This window comes from Furipterus horrens, unplaced genomic scaffold, assembly GCF_987537825.1.
Source record: "Furipterus horrens unplaced genomic scaffold, mFurHor1.1.pri manual_scaffold_6, whole genome shotgun sequence".
In the NCBI taxonomy this organism is placed as follows: Eukaryota; Metazoa; Chordata; class Mammalia; order Chiroptera; family Furipteridae; genus Furipterus; species Furipterus horrens.
In genome coordinates this window covers 165,153,967-165,169,291 of record NW_028327176.1, presented here as the reverse complement: position 1 = coordinate 165,169,291, position 15,325 = coordinate 165,153,967, and the positions used below count along the sequence as shown (strand labels likewise).

General features: G+C 34.1%; 1 long non-coding RNA gene and 1 other non-coding gene across 2 annotated transcripts; one reads left to right on the top strand and one right to left on the bottom strand.

Moving 5' to 3' along the window:
- The first annotated feature begins 36 nt into the window (after positions 1 to 36).
- Positions 37 to 13,806, top strand: LOC150007743 (uncharacterized). The gene is made up of 3 exons (XR_016511837.1): positions 37 to 315; positions 1,066 to 1,192; positions 12,711 to 13,806. It is a non-coding gene; the product is annotated as an uncharacterized LOC150007743 (long non-coding RNA).
- On the bottom strand, positions 2,775 to 2,902 carry LOC150007744 (small nucleolar RNA SNORA40). The gene has a single exon (XR_016512207.1). It is a non-coding gene; the product is annotated as a small nucleolar RNA SNORA40 (small nucleolar RNA).
- Positions 13,807 to 15,325: the final 1,519 nt, after the last annotated feature.

Here is a 15,325-nt window from a genome sequence, read left to right as displayed (position 1 = left end):
CCCACCCTCCCCCTTCGCACGCCCTCGCCCCACGGATGTCCAGGCACAGGCCCTTAAAGGGTCCCCGGTGAAAAAGGCCTTTGCTCTAGCGGCCCGGCCCTCTGAGAAGGGATCTTTCCTTGCTTGATCTGTTAGCTGAACTTCTAAGTTAGAGGAAGTAATCGATGTGCAAGCCCTTCGTGGTCCGTAAAAATCCCTGCTCATGGAAAGCATGGTTTGCGGGAAAGGTGCACAGCTGGGAGCTTCACCGAAGCTGGGTAGACGCACCTCCTGAGGAAGGCCTGGCAACGCTGTGTGCCGGCACCTTCTATCCAGGTAACTCACATCGGTGACAAGACCTTTCCAAAGGCCCAGATGACATTGAAGTTACTGGAGGGCGGCAGACGGTCCCTAGGCGGCTGCTTACTGGTGGTAGAATGCTGGCGGGGCAGCGGCGGGAGAACAAAATGAAATTAATCCCCTTGCGCCACTACAATGTTAATGACCAACTTAAAGGTTAAAATTAAGGTTTTCAGTTCAATCAGCAGAAAGTTATTTAAAGATAGAAAGGCCTTCACACGTGTTTCCTTTCAGACGAAAAATTTTATCTCTTCCCATCCCCATTTCTTCCCTTTAATCAACAAACTTTTTGCAAGTATCCTTTGCCTCTCAAGGTTCAGATGACAGCCCCTTACTAGTTGTTTGTTTGTTATGGTCTATGAGTCACATAAGGTTTAAGACAACTCCTTACTGGGTTTTTACGAGTCGTGCAGGCTGTCTTCGGTTTACTCGGTGATTGGCAGTACCGGGCATTAGTGTACAGTGAGGTCAGAGTGCTACTTGATTCAAACGGCGGGACAGTCCCGCAGCATATATTGTACTGCAGGGATCTCTGAATGGGCCACTGGGCATTCATTTAGGTAAAGAAAAAAAAAATGCGTTATATTTGAAGCCTAACTTAAATCTATTTTTCACATAAAAGTTTTTGCATGAATTTTATTTTTCAGGATGCATCTTCTATACACATTAAGGAAATAATATACTTGGTGTTTTTTTAACTTTACAAAATTTTGTTTACCATTTCAGACAATCACATCACTGCAAATGACTTTGCTAATGGTATAATCTTCAGGACACTATCAATGTCCCATCTGTCATATTAATAGTGACTCTGGGAATAGATTTGGGCTTCTGTTTCATTTTGTCTACTAAGGTGGGTTTATCCAAGTATTTACAATTGAAATACATAGTTTTATGTAGATGATTTATTTCCTTTTTGTTTTATATGTAAGACATTATATTGATTTTTTAAAATATTATATTGAAGTTAGGGGATTATTTAAAATACCTTCTTTATTTTATTGAAAGGAAATTCATTATAGAATTGATTGAGAACCCCTGTCAAGATGGTGCTGAAGTGATTGAATATCCTTCATTATTCTCTGTCTTCCTTAGTTCTGTTAATGCTAGTACTAGGAAAATTTATAATCATTTTTTCTTTACTGTGAAAACTGCAAAATGAAATCTGGCCCAAGCCTTGAGACTAAGACTATTATCTCAAAACATAAAATTATTTATCTGAAATTAAGATACAGAACCAGTATTATCAGAGCTATATTTTTCAAATAAACCTAATGGAAGTACAGTATACACAAAATGAATGTACCCATTTGATGTGTTTAAAACATGTAAACTCCCATTTCACAATTACCCCCCGATTAATATAAAATTTATTTCTATTACTCCCCAAGAGTTTCTATTCTACCCCCACTAGAAATTTCCCCAAACTCCACCCCTAGAAACGGGCAACCACTGATCTAATTTCTGTCACTATAGATTATTTTTAGCTATTCATAAATTTCATGTAGGTGAAATAATAAAACAATAGTCTTTGTGTCTGGTTTCTTTCACTCAGCTCAATGTTTTTCAAGTATAGCCAAGTTGTTGCTTTACATCAGTAATATCATACACTCCTTTTCATTGCTGAATAATATTCTATTGTGTGGCTATATCACAATTTGTTTATACATTTACCTATAGAATTACATTTATATTGTTCTGGTTTTGAGTTATTATGAATAAAGCTACTATGAATATTTGAATACAGTGTGTATATGGACATATATGTATTTTCCCCCATTCCTAAGAATGATATTATTGGGTTGTTTGGTGGGTACATAATTATAAGAAACTATGAAACTGTTTTTCAACATGGTTACATAATTTTAAATTCCCTCAGTGATGTGAGAGTACCAGATTCTTCATGTCTTTACCAACACCTAATATTATTTAATTTTATCAACTCCAGTGGTCACACAGTGGCATCTACTGGTATTGTCATTTGCATTTTCCAAAGATGCTAAAAAGGTTTTCATGGGCTTACTGGGCATTTCTATTACTTCTTTTGTGAAATGTTTGTTCATATCATTTTTCTAATTGTTTTATTTGTCAAATTATTATTAAGTTGGAAGATTTATATCTATATGCACACTGGAGAAAAGTCCTTTGTCAAATGTACTTAATATAATGCATACTGTTCTTAGTGTGGGGCTTGACTCTTCAATTATTGACAGCTGTTGGAGGTCATTAAGAGGATCTGACTGCAGGTTGACCTATGAGCTGGACCGCTCTCCACACTACTCTCTGTTGTCCTTGGAATATGAATTCTGCCTGCCTTCCTCACACTAGAAACTGCTTCAAGGATGCAGCCTTGAGATGGTAATGTATTATTGAGACCATCTGGACAGTATTCGTGACTGAACCCAGTGAGGCTTTTTTATTTTCATTTTTTTTATCATGTTCCTTCTTATATGTATCAAAACTCATACTGAACAATGAGTTCTGGGTTGCAAAAGAGGATTTATTTTTTGCACCTGTATGTTAGTCTTTGCCCACAAATTAAACAAAAACAAACACAAGTGCTACCCAGTGAGGCTTTGATATAAACTTTCAAGATTCTGACAGGTAGGTGTAGAGATGTACGCATCTTGTGGCCACTCATGCAGCCTCTTAGGTAAGTGTCCTTGCTTATTAAACCTGCCACCTACCATCTGCATAGGTCTGTCTCTTTCTTTGGTCTCTCAATGCCCTCCATGTACAGGGGCCAGTTTGTGACCCAGCAGCTGCTTTAGAATAACAGAAATGTTTAATTCTGATTAAGTCCAATTTGTCAACATTTCTCATTTATATTTAATAGTTCTGTGTCCCATTTCAGAAATCTTTGCTTATCCTGAGTTGTGAACATTATCTTTCCTATTTTTTTCCTAGAGATTTTATAGTCTTGGCTGTAGAGATTTATGATTTATTTCAGTAAATCATGGGGTTTTCTGTGAAGTAAAAGGGCTTAAGTAAGGGCTCTTTTTTTTCCCATGCAGATATCCATTCACTTCAGCACCATTTGTTGGGAAGGATATCGTTTCCCCATCTAATTACTAATTACTGTAGTGCTTTATCCCGAAGTCAATTGATCATATGTGGGTCTATTTTTTGACTCTTTTTATTGACATTATATATTTTCATGCCAATATCACAGCCTTTATTACTTTAGCTTTATAGTAGCCTCAAAGTTAGGTAATATAAACCCTACAATTTTATTTTACAAAACTTTTTGGATTATTCTAGGTCATTTGCATTGTCATATGATTTTAAAATTCAGCTTGTCAATTTCTACCAAAAAATAATATACCAGGGACTTTGATTGCAATTAGGTTAAATCTATAGATAAATTTTTTGGGAACTGATATGTTAGCAGTATTAGCCTTCGAGTTCATGAATATATCATGTATTCATTTGTTTACATGTTCAATATTTTAAGCGGTACTTCATAGTTTTCAATGTACATGTCTTCAACATGCTTTCTAAAGCTTACCTCTCAATGTTGGATTGTTTTGGATGCTATTGCAAACAGTATACTTTTAAACTTACTGAGACCTTTTTTTTTTAATTCTAGCATATGGTCTATCTTAATAAATGTTTATATTCAATTAAAAACAATGATATTCTATTCTTAGGTGGTAGGTGGAATGTTCTATAAAATTTAATTAAGTCACGTTGTTTGATAGTGTTGTTCTTTATAGTTACTCATTCACTGTTTATTTGTTCTGCCTTGTGCTAAGAGATAAATGTTGAGTCTTCAACTACACCTGTAAATATTTATATTCCACCTTTCAGACCTTACGTTAATAATCTGTTGTTTCAAAACAAATTCACCCCAAGCTTAGAAACTTAACCTAGTAAACATTTATTATATTTAATTTATTGTGGATCAGAATTCAGAACAATTTATTAGGTGGTTCTCTTCACTTGGGTGGATCTCTCAAGAAGTTGCAATCAAGACGTTAGTCAGGGCCAGAATCATCTTCAAGATCTAATGGGGCTGGAGGATCCACTCCTGAGATGGCTGTTGGCAGGAGGCTTCAGCTCTTTGCCACATGTATTTCACCACAGGGTTGTTTGAGTGTACTTATGACATAGCAGTTGGCTTCTCCAAAATCATGTAATCTGGGAGAGAGAGGAAGGTGGAATCTACAATGCCATTTATGACCTAGTCACAGAAGTCATACACCATTGCTTCCATCAAATTTTATTCAGTAGAAGCAGTTTAATAAGTGTAGTGCACACACAGAGGATGATGAAGTGCCCTTTACTTTTTGAAGGGAAGAATATTAAAAACTTGGTGGGTATATTTTTAAACTACCACAGTCCTGTAAGATTTTACTTCATGTAATAACAAACTTCTATCAGTGTGTATATATAATACATTAATATTGTTGTTTTCAAAATATAATTTCTATCCCTATGAAATGTTTCTCTTTTGTCTCTGTTAATATTTTTCTGCAAACATCTATTTTCCCATTACTTATATACCCACTACATACTTCTGATAATTAACACGTGCTTGGCATAATTTTTTATCTTTTACATTACAATCTGAGTTTTTATGTATAAAGTGTCTGTTATAGCAACATATATTTCAGTCTTGATTTTTTTCATCTAGACTGATAATTTTTGCTTTATTATTGGAGTGTTTTGTCGGCAGCCGTCCGTCTCGAGAGACGATGGTGTAGCTTCTTAAGAGTCTATCTGCACCGCCGAGAATGGCTGTGCAGTCCGACTCGGGAGTGACACGGTATCTGTCTCCTCCCGTGTTGAATCGACATCTTGCGATGACGCTGGAGTGTCCTCTCCAGTGAAGCTGAAGCTACAGAGCCTGGGAAGGGTGATATGGAGGGTCTGCTGTTGCCCAAGCAGCAGACCCCCCCTCTCTTCACAGCTGAAGGGTCCAAGGGAAAGACGGAGTCAATACAGCTTGGCTTCAGGTGCGCCGCAGGAGTTGCCGGTGTTGACTACAACGTCAAACCGCCTTAGGGACTCCGGCTCCGGATTTTCTGTCGGGGTCTACTCCCTTAGCCTTTCCCCTGAAGAGGTATGCCGCAAGGCAGCGGAGGTTTTTTGGAGTCAGAGTTTTCCTTCTCTGATGTGCCCTGACTGGAAGATCGAACCAGCGACACTTAGCTCGCAGGCTGACGCTCAATCCACTGAGCCAAACCAGCCAGGGGCTATTGGAGTGTTTAGACCTGTAATTACTAGCCACATATGGCTGTTTAAATTTAAATATATTAAAATCAAATAAAATTTTAAATTTGAATCTTCAGTCACCCTAGCAACAGTTTAAATGTTCATGTAGAACGTATAGACTATATGTAGAGAGGAGGCATTTTCCTTGTCACTGAAAGTTCTATCGTACAGTTCTGGTTTATACATGTTATATTTAATAAAATTATTGATATGATTGGGTCAAATTTACTGTTTTTTCACATTAAATTCATTTTTAATTTTATTTTTAAATTATAGCTTTTAATATTACTCTGTATTAATTTTGGGTGTACAGTATAGTGGTTAGATAATTATATACTTACAAAGCATTCCCCCTGATATTCCAATAACTAGAGCACTATACATAGTTATTACAATATTACTGACTATATTCCTTATGCTATACTTTACATCCCAAGACTATTTTGTAACTCCCAATTTGTACTACTCAATCCCTTCACCTCCTCACCTGTTCCCCCAAACACCCTCCTCTCTGGCAACCAGCAGTCAGTTCTCTATATTTATGAGCCTGTTTCTATTTTGTTTGTTTGTTTATTTGCTTGTTTTGTTCTTTATATCCCATATATAAGTGAAATCATATGGTATTTGTCTTTCTCTGACTGACTCATTTCACTTAGCATTATATAACCCTCCAGGTCCATCATTGCTGTCACAAATTGTAATATTTTATCTTTTATGGCCAAGTAATATTCCATTGTCTGTATGTACCACAACTTTTTTTTCTACTCTTCTAATAATGGACACTTGAATGGCGTCTCACTTCTCACTGTCTCGAATGTAAACAACCCAGTTGTGTTGGTGGGCCTCCCCTATGTGATGTGGTCAACTCATTTCTATGTCACACAAATACAGATGGAAAAGATAAGCTCCTGGAATGGCCCAACTGTTCATGTTTACTGCTTTATGTTAGCACATGCATCCACTAAAACATTCGCTAGCCAATTCCGAAAATAGCAAAAAAAATATTCTTTAGCTGAAAAATTCATTAGCAGGGTCATTCATTAGCTGATGTATCACTGTACTTACATAATATATATATACATATATTTTTGTACATATATGCATTGATATAAATATCACATTATTATATATCATACCACATATATTATAAATATATTTATTAAATGTATGTATGTTATATATTTGTCATACGATGTGGATCTTTATTTATTATAGTATCTTCACATTATGTTATATTACTTCATATATAGTAACAATATTAAACAGTATTTTTATTTCCCCTTTCTTCCCTTATTGCTATTGTTTTATGTGTAATTCTTCTACATGTTATAGATTCCATGATATTTCTTATTTTCTATAATAATTATATTTTGATAAGGAATTATTTTATCTTGTATCAGCTGAAAGAGAAATTTCACAGGGTAGTTTTCTTTACCACTTGAAAATTCTTTTATTGTCTTCTAGCTTGAGTAATTTTTGAAAAGTAGTCTACAAAAATCTTATCCTTGTTTTTCTATTTTTATTCTAATTTTAAGATTATTGTATAATTCCTGGTTTTTAGAAGTTTTATTACTATATGCTTTCACGTGGATTTCTTTTATTTTATCTTGCTTAGAAATCATTGAGCTTCTTAGATCTGTGAGCTTAGTTTTCTTAAAACTTAACTCCCTCATAGATTTTTCTTTTTTCCATGATTTCACACAGAGTTTTAACTTTCACACAAGAGATTTGATATTCAGTTACAAATACAAGGGGACACCCACATAGATTTCTGGACCTTTATCCATTACAACTGCCCTCTTCCTCTGCTATGTTCTGCTTGGGTTTTCTCTTCTTGCACTGAGTTCATAAACTGTATCCAGGCAGAAAGTTGGATCAATCTCTAGGTTCACCTAGTGTTTTTTTCTTTTTCCAAGGCATACAGTTTTGTACTGCCTATTATCCATTATCTTAAAACACCATTTTTATATTTTCCCAGTGTTCTAGTAGTTTATATATATTAAGAAAAGAAACAAACAACTAAGTACCAGTAAGTCTGTCATGGCTGGGAGTAAAAGTCTTAAAGTTACACATTGAAATAATTTTTAAAAACACTAAATACATATATATTGATAACTCACCGTAATTATCTAAGAAATGTAATGAACTAAAACAGTTTTAAGAATCATAGCCTGAGACTATTCTCTTACTCTTCATATTAACAATGGCACTTTTGAAATGGATCACAGGGTTTTAAATTTTTTTCAAATTATATTTTAATAGTTCCTCACAAGCTGTACTTTAAAGAAATATGGGAAGATCAAGAATGGGAAAAATAATTTTTGTTAACTCAATTAATAGTTTTTACAAGCCTATATAGTTATGTCAGATTATTTAATTTATTATTTACATTATTAATAATAAGGAAGTCATAGCACTATTTATTAATAAGCTAGGAACTTACTTGCTAAAATACATTCTCTAAGTAATTAATCACAGACTTTCAGATTGGCAATAAATATGCAGAAATTTTATTTTAACAAGTATTATTAAAGGTTACAAAATTAAAGAGTTGATTTACAAAGTAGGAAATCCTCCCCTCAAAATAGTATCTTGTCTTTATATGAAAAGCATATATAGTCCCATTTGTTTTTTCTTTTGTTTCCCTTGCCTGAGGATATATATACAATACAAAATTTCTACCATCAATGTCCAGGATTTTGTGGCCTATGTTTTCTTCTAAGATTTTTGTGGTTTCTGATCTAAGATTTAAGTATTTGATCCATTTTGAATTTATTCTGTGTGTGGTGTAAGAAGGTGGTCTAGTTTCATTTTTCCTGCACATATCTGTCCGATCTTTTCAACGCCATTTATTGACTAAACTATTTTTAGCCCATTACAAGTACGTGCTTCTTTTGCCAAATATTAATTGACTATAAAGGTGTGGGTTTATTTCTTGGCTCTCTATTCTGTTCCATTGATCCATGTGTCTGCTTTTATACAAGTACCAGGCTGTTTTGATTACTATGATTTTGTAGTATAGCTTGATATTAAGTAGCATGATTCCTTCAACTTCATTCTTCTTTCTCAGGATCACTGTTGCTATGTGGGTCCTTTTATGGCTTCATATAAATTTTTTACATATTTTTTTTTAGTTCTGTGAAATACATAATTGGAATCTTGATAGGAATTGTGTTGAATCTGTAGATTGCTTTGGGTAGTATGGACATTTTAATGTTGTTAATTCTTCCTATGCATAAACACGGTATGTGCTTCCACCTATTTGTCTCTTCTTCACTTTCTTTCTTCAGTGTCTTATAATTTGACAAGTACAGGTCTCTTACATTCCTGGTTAAGTTTATTCCTAGATATTTTATTCTTTTTGAAGCAATTGTGAATGGGACTGTTTACCTATTTTCCCTTTCTGTTAGTTAGTTATTGGCATATAAAAATGGAACAGGTTTCTGGATATTAATTTTGTATTCTGCTACTTTGCTGAATTCATTGATCAGTTTTAGTAGTTTCTTGGTGACTCTTTGCCATTCTCTGTGTAGAGTATAATGGCATCTTTAAATAAAGACAGTTTTACTTCTTCTTTTCCAATTTGAATTCCTTTTATTTCTTCTTCTTGTCCAATTGCTGTGGCTAGGACTTCCAGTACTATGTTGAATAAGAGGTATAAAATGGACATCCCTCTCTTATTCCCAATCTAAAGGAATGCTTGTAGTTTTTGCCCATTGAGTATGATGCTGGCAGTGGGTTCATCAAATATGGGCTTTATTGTGTTTAGGTATGTTCCCTCTATTACACTCTGCTGACAATTTCAATCATAAATGAGTGCTGGATTTTATCAAAAGTTTTTCTGCGTCTATTGGTTATGATCATGTGGTTTTTATCCTTCATTTTGTTTATGTGGTGAATCACATTTATTGATTTGCAAATGTACCAACCTTGCATTCCTGGAATGAATCCCACTTGGTCATGGTGTATGCTCTTTTTGATGCATTGCTGTACGTATTTGGTTTGCTAATACATCAAACTAAAAAGTTTTCGCACAGCATAGGAAATCATCAACAAAGTAAGAAGACAACCCACAGAATAGGAGAACATATTCACCAATACACCTTAGAAGGGGTTAATATCCAAAATTAATAAAGAACTTACAAAACTCACCAAAAAAATGAACAACCCGATCAAAAAATGGGCATGGGAACTGAATACACACTTCTCCATAGAGGACATACAAATGGCCAATAGACATATGAAAAGATGTTCAAACATCACTAATCATCAGAAAAAATGCAAATTAAAACCACAATAAGACACCATCTCACACCTGTCAGAATGGCTATCATCAATAAATCAACAATATGTGCAAGCAAGGTTGTAGAGAAAGGGGAACCCCCTTTGCACTGTTGATGGGAATGCAGACTGGTGCAGCCACTGTGGAAAGCAGTATGGAGATACCACAAATAATTAAAAATGGGTCTGCCTTTTGACCAAGCAATTCCACTTCTGGGAATATATCCAAAGGAACCCCAAACACTAATTTGAAAGAACATAAGCACTCCTATATTCATTGCAACATTATTTACAGTTACTAATATATGGAAGCAGCCCAAGTGTCCATCAGTAGATGAGTGGATGAAACAACTACGGGACATTTACACATTGGAATTGTACTCATCTGTAATTTTATCCTTTGCAATAGTATGGATGGACCTGGAGAACATTATGCCAAGTGAAATAAGCCAGTAAGAGAAAGACAAATACCATATGATTTCACTCATATGTAGAATCTAATGAACAAACTGAACTAACAAGCAAAACAGAGACAGACTCGTAGATGGAAAGCAGATGACAGCTAGAGAGGGGATGTTAAGGGATGGAGGGATTGAGCAAAAAAGATAAAAGACTCACGGACATGGACAGCAATGTGGTGATTACTGGGGAGAAGGGGTTCTAAGGTGACTAAATGGTAATGGGAAAAAATTACAATAAAGATTAAATTAAAAAATAATTTAAAATACATATTTAATTTTAAAACTCACTTAAAAAGAAAATGTATAAGTAAAAACAGCATATATCTGAAAAGAATAATAAATTAACATTATTAAAAAATTCTAAAAAGAGTAAAACTTCAAAATATTGTTTTATATTTTACCTTATAAGGAAATAATTAAATTATATCATTAAACTGTAGTAATTTTTTTAAACTTTCAATATATTATAGGGCAAATATAATATAGGAACCTATTTTAAATGAATGACATGTTTCATAGATAATTTTGATGTCAATTATGTATAATTTTAAAATTATTTTTATTTAAAGAGCAAAAGCTGTTGAAATGTAAGTTCCTGGATATTGTCACACAAAAACATGATCTTTGGAACAGTAAATGACATGAGAGAAATCAACCTCACAGGCTAATAACAAAATACAATAATTTTATGTGCAATTTTTATAACTATCTTGAAAAGGATAGCATTTAACAAGATTTTAAATATAAAAAAGATTAACAATTGAAATATAAAATAAAAAGAAAAACATGGAAAATAGAAAAGAATTTAATATGTGAAAAAAAGATAAATATAATCTATAAAAATTTATACTATTTTTAAAAATCAGGTTTTTTTAATGCGGAATCTAAAACCAAATATGAATTTTAAGATTTTGACCTAATATTGTACATTCAGTTCTACTCAAAACCTCATTTAAAGTTTATGAAAAATAGTTCTACCAGTTTTATTTAATAGGTTGAGGAAATTGATGTCTATCTTATACTTAAGAAGACAGTTTTTAAGCTGAGAAGTAATATGATCAGGTCTCTGTTTTTTTGTTTTGTTTGTTTGTTTGTTTTATAATAATTCTGTTAGTGTAGTTGGTTGATTGAAAAAGAGAGTAAGGGATGTGGAAGCAAACTAACCTAGTAAGAGAACCTTGTGTCATTTATCCTTTTATTATTGTAACAAATCATTATAGAGTGCCTGCTTTGAGCTAGAAACTAGACAACATGGCTACTATAAAAACAAAATAGTGAAGGTCCAGCTGCATAGCACTTACATTCCAGTGGAGAAACAAATAATAAAGTAATAAAATTTTAAATGAGTCATTAGAAATGGTTATAACACTTAAGAAGGAAACGAACAAGGTGATATAACAGTAATTGTAAGGTGAAGGTTCTATAAATAAGGTGTCAGGAAACACTATCTGAGGAGGTGACACAAGGTGAGATATGATGAGCTTAGGGCTAAAATGAATGCAGGGGCAGTAGAGAGGAGAGAAAATATTTTGGAGGTGTTTGAGAGAGTGAATTAGCAAGACTTGCTAACAGACCGGATATGGGGATTTAAGGATTATTCTAAAGTTTCAGGTTGGAGCAACTGGCTGTCTGGGAGCATTAATAACTGAGATAGGAAATACAGGAAAGACTGCCAGGTGTGAGTTAGATATGTTGAGGTAATTGACACTGGAGATGTCCAGTTGGCTATTCCCCGTTCTTCTGAAGGCATTTCACAGTCATCCCATGAATAGTTCACAAAGTCAAGGAAATAGATTTCTCTATGCAGTTGAAGAATGAATGTAAAAGAATAGTAAGAAGACATAGATAGCCTACAAACAAGTGGAAGTATACAAAATAATATGCTCATTTACACTATAAATTAATGAAAAAGAAAAGGAATATTCAACTATTAATCCTTCCACAATCACCTGAGCATTTGGGAAAAATAATAGACCTTTACTAAAACACCATACATAAAATTACAAATAAATTTAATGACTAAATGTAAAAAAATGACAAATTATTTTTAGAAGTAACAAAGTACAGCAAGGAATATATTAACAAAATTACTGTTGAAGTGAAAAACAATATTTGTGGCATATACCAAAAAACAATCAATCAAAAAGTGAGAAATTAGTCATACTTGTTTTGAAAAATTTTATCTAGAAATTAATATAAAAATAAATGCATAAGACTGATATGAAAAACAATATTTCTAAAAATCTGGATAACCTAAAAAGGAGGCCTAAATAAAGGGTTTGGCTGTACGCATGGATAAAAATACAAAACATTATGAAGAATTCCTCCAAATTAATGTATAAATCTATTGTGATCTAAGATTATATATATTACTTATGAATAAAAAAACATTTATCTTTTTTTCTTTTTTAGCTTGTCTATTTGGGAACCCGGCCATTATTTGATTTGTGGTAGAAGGAACCTTGTCTACCAGTAAGAAGACAAATGATTTGTTGGAAGCTGATGAGAACAAGACTGTTAACCATTGTCACTCAGGTGCTCCCACTGAATATCAGGTCCTCAGATAACATCACTTTGTTCAATGTCATTTTGTTATAACGTTGATGAGATGCCATAAGAACTTAATTCTGTTTGTACTATTAGCCCATGGTAAAATTGGACTTGTTATACCTCATTTCCAAGAACCTATCAATGACATGAAATGAGGACTTCTTGTGTATGATAGTATTGTTGGAGAGCAGAACATATTACTACATAATCATGTAACCATAGAACATCTCAGTTCCCAAACCCAGTGTTACACATTGATCTACTCACTTAGAGTCAACTCAGGGGAACTACAAGCACCAGCAGCCTCACAGAGCTCACCTAAATAAAACTTACTTGTGGGGTAGAGAACATGAACAGACAGGCAAATGCCTAAAATAGAATAGCCTTAACTTCATGTGCTCAATGCCTCCTCCCCAAATTATCAGCTAGAAAATTCACTCCACCCCTCATGGAGAAGAGAGAGGGGAAACTGAGAGAGGCAGGAGTGTTAATCCCTGTCCCACACATGGAACAAGAAGGTAAACAAAAGGAGGAGCCACCCATCTCACAGAGACTAGAAAAGGAAGTGGAGATTTAAATGTGTCTTTAGGGTTAGTCTACTGCAGAAGAAATAAAATAAATTTCAAAGAATAATTAATTTGCAGTTACTAATATAAATTATAAAGCATACCATAAGAAAGTTTCTACCACTTTAAAGAAAATTTGTTCCTTTCAGACTATATTACATAACTTCCACAGTGGATAAACTGAAAGCCCTTATATGAAACATAAAATGCATCATTAACCTCGACTTAGAGCTTTAAGAATATAGAGTGTTCCCTGAATCAGCACTCTACTGAAGGAGAAAATCAGGGTTGAAATTTATATCATTAAGTGTCAAATAATGTTCTTTAGAATCCAAATATTCCACCAATATATCATTATATCATAATTTCATAGATCAAAATGTTTCCATAATCTACATGAAGGCAAAAATTATAAAAAAGAATATATAAAGAATGACAAAGTGCTTGGAGATTCATTATAACTAGTGTAGTACTATGGAAATTTTCAACTGAAAGAACACTTACATCAAAAGAGGTTTTGAGAAAAAAATGACTTGACAGACTCTCTTAATTTTCAGTTAGTGAGCAAGATGCCCTTACATAATTCAAACACCCTGTTCCTGTCAGAATACATACTCTCAAAACACTCTAACTGAAGTAATCTAGAGAATGGCTAGAGGTGATACTCAGGGAAAGAAAGGTCAATTTTAACTTCTTTACTTATTTGATCTATTTGATCTTTTCTCCCTGTTCCCACACTAGAGAAATAGCCAACTTACTATAAATAAAATTCTTCTCTCCCAGCACATTGAAATTCAGATGCAGGCTGGAAGGTTTGACACCTCTTTTAGTTGTATTAGTGATGAGAGCTGCAAGAATATTTACTGACCCTACCAGTGGGCAAATTACCTCCGCAGTGTTGAACTCAAGTTTGCCATGTGACTTGCTTTGGCCAGTTAAACAAGAAATGCAATATTTGATATTCATCATTCTATGTGCTTCACTTTGCTTTTCCTTGACTTTGTCATGAGGGCCAGCAATATTCCACAGAATTCAGTACCATGGGCCTGGGTCTTTGAGTGGTGTGTAGTGTGAGTAAGATATAAACATTGATGCAATAAAGCCTTGAGAATTTGAAGTTGCTGCTGATTGCGTCAGAGTATACCTATCCCTACAGATACCAACAATCCCAGGAGAAAACAGCCTTCTGTCTAATTTCTTCCTCCAAGTTAAACGTAAATTTTTTAAAAGTTCCTAAGTGTTTGAATTGACTAACACATTGTTAACTGGCAATTGTACACAGAAGCTATCTCATGTTAACAGCTATTATTTCGTAATTGAGTATGAAAGTGAAAGTCTAATAAACTTCAGCATACTTTACTTATACATAATGAATTGAAATGAAACTTTGTACATATCTTCTATATACATTTTAATAACTTTTGCGGTATGATAAACTGTATAGCAGTCACCTACCTGCAATGGTACACAACAGGTTTTGCAAATATATCTGGTTTCGCTGCACCTTCCTTTTGAAGAGCATACACTGCATGTTCTAGTTGCATTCTTTTTTATGCCAGTGACTATTTTTCCTAAAACGTGGTCCTTTAGTTGTCCTGAAAGCCTGAATGGTGAATCAATGTAAGGAGCTCGTTCAGAGGTACCAGAAGTGCCAGGTTCTATGCTGCACTCATTTAAATCGGCAGCTATCCATTCCCTAGCTACTCGTAGCAGAAACTTTTTGTATCTTATTTTATTTTGAAAATTGTAATGACGGTAAATGTTGAACGCATTGAATAAAGCACAATTGACCAGAAGGAAGGCCACCTCTTATCCCACTTTACGGTTTTTCAAAAGATACTGCTGTTGGCCAAATACTGGTCTGCTCCATCGCCTCCTTTCATGTACTTGCTGTAGTCTAATACGCACGCA